Here is a 13,050-nt window from a genome sequence, read left to right on the forward strand (position 1 = left end):
TTGTATATGTATGTTATATAGCATATATATTGCATGTGTGTATAGACCTTTCTGTTTAAAAAAGTTTAATTTTGAAACATGTAGATATTCAATGCTGTAATCACATTTCCATGCCAAATGTCTTTTAAAATCCCTCCTTAACTGACATTATGGTATTAGGATTTGTTCAGAAAACCTACACTTGTGCGTTTCTCCTTTACTCTCACACTAACTGCTACTATTCTTACAACACTTCTGACATGAGATGTGTGGCAGTTCTTCCCACACCAAGCAATTCTGTGATAAGCAGATAGATGTCTAATAATTGAACTCAATTCTGCCACTATCCACCCAGAGATAGCCTCAGGTACCACAGTTAAGGGCTCAGTCCTACCAGCTGTACTTTCCTTTAGATGCCAATTTTAAGTCCCGTACTTCTCACTGATTGGCTGTAAACTGAAGGTTCCCACACCCCCCTCCTTGAGTTCAGTTAATTTGCTAGAGTGGCTGACTTAAGCCAGGAAAACAGTTTACTTACTTTTTAACTGTTATTATAAAAGGATATGATGAAGGATACAGAAGAAATCCAGATCGAAGAGATGTGGAGGGCCAAGTATGTGGGAAAAAGCATGGAGTTCCCATACCCTCTCAAGCTGCCACTCTCCCTGAACCTGCACATGTTCACCAAACCATATCTCCAAACCCCGTACATTTTTTTATTTCATTTTATTTTTTTATGGAGGCTTCATCACATGTTCATGATCAATCATTGACTCCATTTCCATTCCCTCTCCCCTCTCTAGAGAATGGGAAATGGGGCTAAAATTTCAAACTTTTAATCATGGCTTGATCTTTTTGATAACCAGCCCTCATTCAAGAACCCACCAAGAGTCCACTCATTAGAACAGAAAACACTGCCATCACCCAAGAAACTCCAAGATATTTAGGACCTCTGTGTCAGGAGCCAGGGTCCCAGACCAAGTATCACAACAAAAGATGTTCCTTGTGCTTTTATCATTGATGAGATTACAAAGGTTTTAGGAGCTCTGTGCCAGGAGCCAGGGGCAGAAATCAGTATTTATATAGACATATGTTTCCTTCTATTATCTCACAAAATTATTAGAGAAAAATATAAAGGGGGTAAATGTGCAAATACAAATATGACAATTATATAAAATATTTGGATTTTTTTTTCTTAAGTACCTTATATATTATTTGTGGTTTTCTGTTACATTCATATGCGTGAATCCTGTACAATATTTAAGCTTAAACCAACTTATATTTATTGGTAGGAGAATGTTCTTAGTTTCTCATTTTAAAATATCTTTAAACATGAATATTATTACTGACATTTTTCTGTACTTAAAATATATGGAGTAATGGTATGCATAGAATTATATAAAAGGAAGTTTATAACCAGCTTTTGTTATCTTTTTTGAAATGCAGTAAGATCCGTTGCTATTTTACTATTTCTGTATTCATGATATCTTCAAGGGGACATAGTATTTATAGATTTTTAAATGTTATCAAACTGAGAATAGAGTTGTTTAAATCAGTTGAAATAAATTTATAATATCTGAATATCATTACGTGAATGAAATAATGGCTTTAGCTAAGATGATTTTGCAGTAACCACCAATATTTCTTAGTGGGAAAAGCATGAAATAGAAATATTTATTGCTATGAAATCTTTGATTAATAATTCCCCACAGTAAAATACTTTACTTAACACCATTTTAATCTTTAATTGAGATATATCCCAGTAAACTTCCCCAGTTCTGAAATTAGAAGATTCGTTTTTACTTGTTGCATTACCATTAGCTTCCTTTCTCTACAAATTAGCAATCAGAAGGTTCTAATCAAGCAAACTTTGTCCATTAAATAATGCAAATGAATACCAGATTTTATCATTTGAATTGTGTTTGGGTTAGATATAGCCATAAATACAGTCAGTTTTCAACTAACATTTTGGTTCCAGAGCCAAACCTCTTAAAACACACACACACACACACACACACACACACACACACACACACACACACACAATTTCTTTTTCAATTTCTGAGGCTATGTATTACTTGAGTTTAATATGTATATATATTACATAAAATATATGTGTGTGTAAATATAAAGAAAAAAGCAAATACATGATTTATGTTACCCTATTGGATGTTAAGAAAAATAACCAACCTTTAGAAATGAATCAAAACATTGACAGCAATCCTTTCAATATCTTTGAGGCATTACAGGCCCACTGAAGGATCAACTCTGTCTCTAAGGGGCATGTAACTCTCACACCATTCAAAATTAAACAGGATTCAGATATTTTAGCATTTTACAGTTCTGGAAAGTTATATATAATGAGCAGCAGAGTGAAAAGATGAAAAGGATTTTTAGGCTTTTAAAGAGGTAACTAATTTCTGTCTGGAAGACCAGGCAATCCAAAAAGTGACGGTTGTATTCTATTATAGGACATTAGCAAGATTATATCTAATTTAGCAATCTTAATTTAGCCTTTCTTTTGCATCCTTTTTTGAACCACATTATCATCCTGCCAGTCTCTTCATTAGTTAAAAAGAACTTCACCATGTACTCCTATGTATTTGAATGAGAATTATGTATTTAACATTTATAAAATTTTATTTTGATAGTTAGGAAAGGAACAGTTGATCTTTCTTGAAACTCAGAAAGACACAAGCTTGAACCTTTGGTGCGGTTTAAGTCAACTCCCCAAATTTGACTAATGATGACAGTCACCTATAAAGCTTGATAGAGCTAGGACTTTCAGTCCTAGATATTCAGAATTTCCAAGGAAGAGGCCTGCTAATCTGTGTCTTTAAAGAGCCCTGGGTGACTTTATCATTAACTATCTATGCAGAATAAAGGTCTAGGATACTGGTTCTAAAAATGTTTGCAGTCCACAATTAGCCCAAGGTTTTAGAACTTTGGGACTCTTAATTATTTCTCCTGACAGCTTTACTTAGGAATCATTTATAACAATGAAAAGAGTAGATTTTGTTAAACTATAAATAGTAAAGCTGTCTGTTAGTAACAGTAACTTCAGACTAATGTAACTTCTTAAATTTTTATAAGCTCAAAGGTTAAGTGCACATAACAGAATAATCTTTGCATGTTTTATATATTTTTCATATTGAAAGATTGTAAAATGGTACAGCAAAAGGCAAATGTTGTAACAGAATGTTACTTAATCAGATTCACTTTACCTGTTATGTACGAGGCTTACAAATTGAGAGATTATCACCAAGAAAACAAACAAAAAACCAAAAAAACTTCTATACATTACACATATCTCAAAATAATATTGAGGTCATGATATAGTATAAACAATAGCAAACAAATACCGTGCTTATAGCGTGCTAAGGTACTTAGCTTACCGTGCTTATAGAGTGCTAAGGTGTTCTAGGTACTTAACATATATTATTCTTATTTCTCACAACCACTCTACTATGTTTTCTATACATATACTAATTCTTCTAAATATTACAAATTTTTAAGTTAAGGGTATTAGCTCTATTTACATATGAGAAAACCTCAATTCAAAGAGTTCAAATAACTTGTTTAATTCATATGGCGAAAAAATGAGGAGTAGGGGATCTTGACATTGATCTGTCTCCTGAGCGCATGCTTTCTCATACTTACTATTCAATTATCTCAAAGTAATTCTTTGTTAGAATCTTAAAAGTGGGATTTCATGGACACAGAGTTCAATCATGTATCTGGGTCTTAAATAGTCACGAATAGATAACATACAAACTATACATAATAAATACTAAATTTCAATATAACCTTTTCTATTTTGGAACACCCCCTTTCAACTAACATGTAGGGAGATCTTTATATTGAATTAATATAATTATGTAATATATATATACATATATATATTGTATATATATGTGTGTGTATATATATATATATATATATATATATATATATATATATATATACTTTTTTTTTTTTCCAAGGATCTGGTCTGGCAGCATTTCAGCCTTACACCTCTCCTGGTCACTGTGCCAAATCCATTGAAATCATTCTTCATAAGGGAGTTTAACTCTCTGAACTTTCTTTAAGCTCTCTTTTGAATATATTACATCTGGGGCACCTGGGTGGCTCAGTTGGTTAAGCCTCTTACTTCAGCTCAGGTCATGATCTTGTGGTCTCTGAGTTCAAGACCCTTGTTGGGCTAGGTGCTGACAGCTCAGAGCCTAGAGCCTGCTTAAGATTCTGTCTCCTTCGCTCTCTGCCCCTCCCCCACTCATGCTCCTTCTCTGTCTCTCCCTCTCTCGTGAATAAACATTAAAAAAAAGTCCTTTGAATATATTACCTCTTATATATTTTTATTATATTATAAATATAATATATATTTATATATAATAAATATATATTTATTTATACATATAATATATATAAATATTATTATATATTTTTTATTATTGTAATGCTGAAGTTAAACATCTTCTCCCTATTCCATATTATAAAATTTTTTCTCACATTTTTATTCTCTTAACTTTTTTTTTTTTATTTCATTGTCCTTATTAGCATTTTCTCTACCTTCCTTTTTAGGACCATCTGTGAGTTTCCTGACTTTGCATTTATTCTCTTTTAACAACAATTAGGTTATTAAATAAGACTAAGACAGCACTAATCCTTGTTTTGTCCCCTGTAGGTTACTTCCAATTTTTTGCACTGTCTTATACTAACAAACATTGTTTGCAAGTTCTTAGAAAATTTGCAGTATGTATTCTGGGCTAAATTGCACAATTAGGTATGCTGTAAACACATCCTGTAATTAAAAAATATATAGCATAACTTTAAAGGTTCTTAGACAATTGTGTTTTCATCGGCTTGACATATTTTTCTATCCTTGATTTGCTATCAGTTTCAGGTAAAGTGAGACATGCAAAATTAATTATTCTTAAAGACCTATTTTTTCCTAGTTCATATTATTTGTCTGAAAAATGATTTGAATTGTTAAATAATATATTAAACCCTGTATCATGAGCTGCTAATGGAATCGAATCACACACCACAATGCATTATATCAAGTAAATAATTATTTTTTGCTGATTATTATGCAGGGGATGACAAAAATCACAGAGGCCACAAGGTTTCTGTGTAAGGTTTGGTAAAGAGTTTAAAATGTAGTCCTCAAAAGGGGTCTTCTGAGTTTTGTATTTTCTCCTGCATAATTGTAAGCTGTTTCCTCACCATCTCCCAAGGACATGGTAGGACATTTGAACAATATTTCTAGAATGAGAGAACTGTCTGGGACTTTAACATAATTGATCATTTCTCATTTACTTCAGTCACTTCAAAATTAATCCAATCGGTAAGATTTCTTTATTCCTGCCACTGCTCTTTGTATTCTTCCAATGTGACATCTGGATTCTGGAGAAACTATGAACATTTTGTGCTGGACATCTAGTTCCCTTGTCATACCTTGGTTCTCACACACTTCCACTGTTGAATCTCATAGTTCAAGTTCTTTTGGTATCGGGCTCATTTTCCATTGTTTCCACTGTTGATTCATCTGTTGTTTTCTCAGACATTGCAACATGACTACTTAGGGTGGATTTTCTTTTAAGATTTAATGTCTCTGGTGCCCAGTCTTGGAGTAAAGTAAGTTCCTGAGAACTTACTTGTTTCTATTGTGCTAGCCTTCCAGTTGTGAAATCCAAAAGAGAATCTCTGGTTCTTATTGTGTTGACCATCAATAATTCCAATAGAATGCGCATATAAGCAGTATACAGTTTAATTTCATTAGCTGTGTTTTTAATAAAATATTTCTAAAGTTCAACTTGTAATTCATTATATTATAATAGAAATTAAATTAAGTTAATTCTACATGCTATGAATAATGTGCTTTTGATATTTATTTTAGAAAACATATTTTCATTGTGTAAAAATTATATATACATTTCCATTCTAAAATAACATCATTGTTAAGAAAACCAGCTGTCTGTCTCTTTTATTTGTTTTACTATAATATATATATATATATATATATTTTTTTTTTTTTTTTTTTTAATTAAAAAGGCAAAACCTCTCCATTTCAAACAGCAATTGGCCTTTGGGATTCCAGGAACATACCGACCTCTTCAGTTTGTAAGTTAGCTGTGAAGTTACTGACAGTTAATTTTTTGTGTCAGTTTGGCTGGGCCACAGGGTGCCTGACATTTTGTCAAACATTGTTGTGGGTGTGTCTATAAGGGTGTTTCTGGATGAAATTAGCATTTGAATCTGTAGACCGAGGAAAGCAGATTGTCCTCCCCAATATGGGTGGGTCTCATCTGATCCTTTGAAGACCTAAATAGAATAAAAGACTAAGTAAGAAAGAATTTTCCCTCTCTGCCTGTCTTTAAGCTGAGACATTAGATACTAGATTAGATTAGATTTTAGATAAGATATTAGATATTAGATATTAGATCCTATTGGTTCTGTTTCTCTGGAGAGCTCAGACTAATATAAGCTGTAGGAGAGATGTGTGCTATATTTCATATAATTTTATCTTGAACTCACAAGTGAAAGAAATGTAATTTTGGTCATTTTCATCTCTATGGTGCAGTTTGTAGTGAACCAGTACTACTTACAATTTAAATATGTTTTCCCAATAGTCATTATTCAAGGGGTACAACATCAGATGGGCACATAGTGCAGCAAGGATGGACACAAACATTAAAGGAAAAACACCTAACTTTTCAGTGTTAAGGTAAATTTGAGGGATTCAGTATGCTTAGATACGGGTTGCTGATCAAACACAATGTTAGTATTTAAGATAAAGTCAACATTGTATGTGTCCATTTATAAATATTAGTATATCATTCTGTATATAAAGGGCTATTGATTATGAATTCATAATTTCCAGAGAAAATAAAAAAATAATTTGACAACAAACTTAATAATTTTTTTCATTTAATAATCATATTCATGATGAATACAGTCTATTTAAATATCATGACCACACTGCCAGCAAAGTGACTATTTCTTTTAACTTGACTAGAGAGATACATATTATCCATTAGCTATGTTACATGAAGAAGGTATATGCCACTTATTCTACACATTGCTTTTCCTCCACTTTCTTAACTTAGTTATTTAGTAAACTATCACATAGATGTATTCATAACCTCAATGGATACAACACATATAAGTCTAGTTTAAAAAAACAAAAGTCAATATATGAGTTAACATTGTCAGGAACTTTCAGAAGTATATAATTTACATTTGAATTTCCTGCAAAATACACAAAAATATTATTAATTAATATACTAAAACCCAATGCATTATCGAGAAAAGCAGTTGCATATCTTCATATTTAACCAAGAAAAAAATAATTGACTATTTAAAGTGCTTCTATGCTTTAAACTTCCAGGCTCAAGAAACCAATTGCAGTTACGTTACTATCTATTAGGTTAAAATGTTGAAAATTATTATAATTTCTTATTTTTGTATCTGAAAGGGCATGCTTTTTCCATTATAAGAAATCTTAATGTATAGCTTTTATTAAAATCCTCACCATAATACATGTCATTTGCATATGATTTTTCACAACATATTTAATGGTAGGATCTAGAAATAACTTCATTCTGTATATGAAAATTACATTAATTTCCAAATGTTACAGTTCAGCAAAGCATTAGCAAAGATGGTTAAATATATATCCAATTCTTAATTATTCACACTAATGGAGGGGAAAAAAGGTATATGTAGTATTAAAACAAAGGCAAATTCCTAACTCATTTTTAGCTTTGGATATAATTCATCATATCTATACCTCTCTGTAACAGATCACACTTCATATTTTTCCATGGCAGTCCTATACATCTTAGATTTAATATCAGGGAATCAGAAGATCTAACCAGAATCTTTTGAGATGTCAGAGTCCAAAGAATAAGTCAAAGTGGCATTTTACTAAATGTAAATTGATACTATATCAACAAAAACACATTATTTAGAAGACTTAATATTTCTCATTTTAATAGGTAAGGAAAACACTCTGGCAGCATATTTATATTCATTCATTTATCACATAGGTACTAGATATCCTAAGCGTTTTTCTATGTGCTGAGAATACAGTGTTGAAGTAAACATAGTTCCTGCTATTTAAGCATTACATTGTAATAGTGGAGATCAGACAATAAACACAAAATAGATATATACCAGTATGTATGTAGTAATAGGCTCAAACTGAAAACGATCCAGCTGTCCTTCAACTGGGGAACGGATGAGCAAAATGTGCTCTATTCACATACTGGAATACCATTTGGCAACAAAAGGAACCATCGTACCTAGTACGATAAGGATAAGAGGTAAGAAAAATAATTAAGAGTAATGGTGTTGCTATTTTAGAGTTATCATAGTGATACAAGGAAGGAGATAGTTAGGGAAAGAATATTGAATACAGAGGCAGCCACAAATGCAAAGGCCCTGTGGTGAGCTTGTGCTTGCCATGTTTGAGTCCGCACGATATTTGAAGATGAGTGAGGGGCGCCTGGGTGGCGCAGTCGGTTAAGCATCCGACTTCAGCCAGGTCACGATCTTGTGGTCCATGAGTTTGAGCCCGGCGTCGGGCTCTGGGCTGATGGCTCAGAGCCTGGAGCCTGTTTCCGATTCTGTGTCTCCCTCTCTCTCTGCCCCTCCCCCGTTCATGCTCTGTCTCTCTCTGTCCCAAAAATAAACGTTGAAAAAAAAAATTAAAAAAAAAAAAAAGATGAGTGAGGGAAGCAGATTGTGTAGGGCACTGTGGCATAGAGTTGTATTGGGAATTATATCAAAGGCAATTGGGAGATTCTGTTTAACACTGATATAGTCTGATTTATATCTTAATAGAATACCTCATGTGAATATTAAACTGTAGACAAAAGAGGATGGATGTGTGGCAAACAATTAAGATGCTGTGAAAAGTAAGGTGGTGGTGGAAGTGGTGAGAAATATTGTACTGTAGACTTAGCAATAGTTTGTATTGTTCTTGTTTTTAGTATTATAAACTTATTTTTAGACCATTTTTCATTTACCACCTTCAGTGGCTATAATCTCACAACCATTTCTTTAAAAAAAAATGCATAAACGGGCGCCTGGGTGACTCAGTTGGTTAAGAATCCGACTTTGGCTCAGGTCACGGTCTCACAGGTCGTGAGTTCGAGCCCCACGTTGGGCTCTGTGCTGACAGATTGGAGCCTGGAGCCTGCTTCAGATTCTATGTGTGTGTCTCTTTCTGCCCCTCCCCTGCTCGCTCTCTGCCTATCTGTCTCTCTCTTTCTCAAAAATAAATAGACATTAACAAAAAGAGTTCTAAAAATTGCACGGACATTGGTCAGTGGATACTTGTTCAGCCTTTTAGAACTTTATTCACTTCAGCATCCTCTCTCAACTCTACTAAAATTGCTCTTCTTGTGAACCCTAATAATTTTGTTAAACCCAACTCTAACCTGAACCTCTATAACTTTTTTCTTAATGTATTAAACCTCTAATTTTATTTTAACTTTCATATACTTGAATTTCTATATAGCTGTCTTTTAGAGAGCATGCAAATGGGTAAAATTTGGTTATGCAATCCAAATTCCCTTCCATAGTAAAAATATCATTTTCTTCATTGTACTGTGTCCTTAACATCTCACTGCCTTAGCCCATATGACCATTGGACCTTTAATACTTTCTCACTCTTATTAAAAATTTCCAACCTCAAATCAAATGCCATTTAATCAGGAAAGCTCTCCTTGACCTGCTGGATCAGATCTCCTGCTATATGCTTTCAATTAACAATATTTGTCATACTTGTGATTTTCTACTTTTTCTGTGACTATTTGATTTAAATCTGTCTCCTTTCACCTTGTTTGCTTCTCAGGATTGTCTCTCTAGCACTGGACTTGCCCCAAAGAGGTAGTATGAATTTTTTTTTTAATTCTTTTTTAACGTTTATTTATTTTTGAGACAGAGAGAGAGCATGAATGGGGGAGGGTCAGAGAGAAGGAGACACAGAATCTGAAACAGGCTCCAGGCTCTGAGCTTTCAGCACAGAGCCGACGCGGGGCTTGAACTCACAGACTGCGAGATCATGACCTGAGCTGAAGTCAGCTGCTTAACCGACTGAGCCACCCAGGCGCCCCGAAAATATTTTTTTTTAATAAAAGTTTGGAAAGTGGCACTGAACTCATCTTCATGTCCAATTCTGTGTTAGGGCTCTCCACCAAAACAGAGCCAATAGGATAGATAGATATAGGGATATGGATAGGAATACGGGTAGGGATAGGGACAGAGACAGAGACAGAGATATAGAGATAGAGACAGACATAGAGATACAGATAAAAGAGGAGATTTATTATAGGAGTTGGCTCATGCAGTTATGGAAATCAAGAAATCCCACAGTCTGCTGTCTTAATAAGAGAACCTGGAAATCTAGTGGTTTAATTCTGTCGAAATCCAAAGCTGTGTGAACCAGGGGAACTGATAGTGTAAATACTGGAGTCTGAAGGCCCAAGGAATAGGAACTTTGATGTGTAAGGGCAATAAAAGATAGATATCCCAGCTCAGGAAGAGAGCAAGAATTGGCCTTTCCTCTGCCTTTTTGTTCTATTTGGGCTCTCCATGGATTGGATGATTCTGTCCACATTGGTGAAGGCTGATCTTTACTCATCCTACTGATTCAAGTGCTCATCTCTTCAGAAACAGTCTCACAGACACACTCAGATATTACATGTTTTACCAGCTCTCTGGGCATTCCTTGGCCTAGTGATGTTGACACTTAAAATTAACCATCATAGATACCATACTGAATTAGCAATTTTTATTTCTTTTAGCCAAATTATCATGTATATATTCTTTTATTGTTTTTGTTACTAAGAATTTGAAGGACTATATTTTGAATTTATTTCTTCTAATGGTTCTTTTTGTGTATTAAAGAATTTTTTAACCTTTATTTCTGTCTCACTCTCTTTCCTTGTCTTGTTCTGTAATCCCTCCAACCTAGCAAACTGAGATTTCTCCCATATTCCATTTCCCACTCCTTGTGACTGTCAATGTTGCTACTGTGATTGTTCTAGTATAATTTGGAATTTACCAGTACTTCATTTTAAAGAGATTATTTTATTATAGGCTTTCTCTTGCAATAATAATTTAAGATATTTGCCTTGGTTTTTATTTATTTATAGACACATTTACAAGGCTTACTGCTAGCTCTTTTATATTGGAATTTCCTTATTTGTCACTTATGAGTTTCTTTTTCTCTTTTTCTGTTTTTTAAAAATTGTCTTGGTTTTCAAGGTATAGCATAGATTATGTTTATTGGTAGGTATTTAAATAATTTTTAAATGAAGCAACAATTTCTATTTTAATAGGGCTGGCAGATAAAACACAGGAAATCCAGTTAAATTCAATGTCAGATAAACAACAATTTTTTTTTTAATATAAATGTTTATATGTACTTATAACTCATACAAAGAAAACTAGTAAGTGGGTATAGTTTTCTCATATGATACTAACTGTAGCAATAAGCATTCTTGGCACAAAAATCATTTTTCGTAAAACTCTTGGCTATTACACTGAGGCATTTTGTGAAATTGCAAAGTATTTGGGCAGTCTTACTTTCTTCTTTTACTTAGAAACCTTATTTTTTGGACTTATATTCTTGTATAAGAATGTATATCTTTTTTTTTTATTTTTTTTTTCAACGTTTATTTATTTTTGGGACAGAGAGAGACAGAGCATGAACGGGAGAGGGGCAGAGAGAGAGAGGGAGACACAGCATCGGAAACAGGCTCCAGGCTCCGAGCCATCAGCCCAGAGCCTGACTCGGGGCTGGAACTCACGGACCGCGAGATCGTGACCTGGCTGAAGTCGGACGCTTAACCGACTGCGCCACCCAGGCGCCCCAAGAATGTATATCTTTATAAATTTAATATGTCGGTGATTTTAAAAATTATTGTTTTTTTAATTTTGGCATGTAGCTAATTAATTCAACTTCAAAATTAGTTTTTTCAATGCAGAAGGCAATGCAACTTACACTTCTTTTGACCTTTTTGATGCCTGCTTCTGTTCAGAATTGTTTGGGCTCCATTTATAATTTTTGGTACCAAGGGCTACATATTTTTCATCTTTCTGGTCATTTTATTATTTTCAAGTATATTTTTCTCTAAATTAGAGAAAACTTACCTTTTTAGAATTTTTTAATTAAAAAAAAAGTTGAATATTTATTTTTGAGAGAGAGAGAAAGAATGAGAGAGAGAGAGAGACAGGGCACAAGTTGGGAAGGGGCAGAGACAAAAGGAGACACAGAATACGAAGCAGGCTCCAGGCTCAGAGCTGTCAGCATAGAGCCTGATGCGGTGCTCAAACTCTTGAGATCATAACCTGAGCGGAAGTCTGATGCCTAACCAACTGAGCCTCCCAGGTGCCCCATGGGAAAACTTTTCAAACTCATCCTGTATGTTACTCATTTAGATCCCAGAACAATAGCTATAAGATTGTTCTTTCCTATGTTGTTTCTAAATCTATTTTAAATTTGATGATTCCTTTACTTATTCTTATATTATTCCCTTTTTTCAGCCAAATCCTCTCAATGTCACTAATTTTTCTTACGTTATTTTCATACCTTGCTTAGTGAAATTAATGTACCTTTTAAAATTTTACTGAAAATACAGAGGGGATGCCATCTAAAACATATTCCTTCTTCCTAGAATAAATCTCTCTATCTCAAAACCATGTACTTTTATTTATTTATTTATTTATTTGCCTCTTCTTTTTTCTAATTTACAAAGTGAGTTCATGGCGGTCATTATTGTGGCTGGTCCATATTATTCATATTTGAATGGAGACAATTACATTATGGCATGGTATTTTTTTCTCAATAATTGTGCTGCCCCTTGAATGCTGTTAAAATTCTCCTCTTAACCTGCTCTACTGATTGATGTAAGGCTGTATTAAAAATATTGTGATCAGCATTTCGGGGCCATGCATATTATCAAGACAGTTATCTGCACTCTATCAATAAAATCAGCCATCAAGTCCGGTTCTAAAGTATGGTTTTGTGGTGTTGTTAGGGGTATTTCCACCTACTCT

Source organism: Felis catus, chromosome A1 (genome assembly GCF_018350175.1).
Source record: "Felis catus isolate Fca126 chromosome A1, F.catus_Fca126_mat1.0, whole genome shotgun sequence".
In the NCBI taxonomy this organism is placed as follows: Eukaryota; Metazoa; Chordata; class Mammalia; order Carnivora; family Felidae; genus Felis; species Felis catus.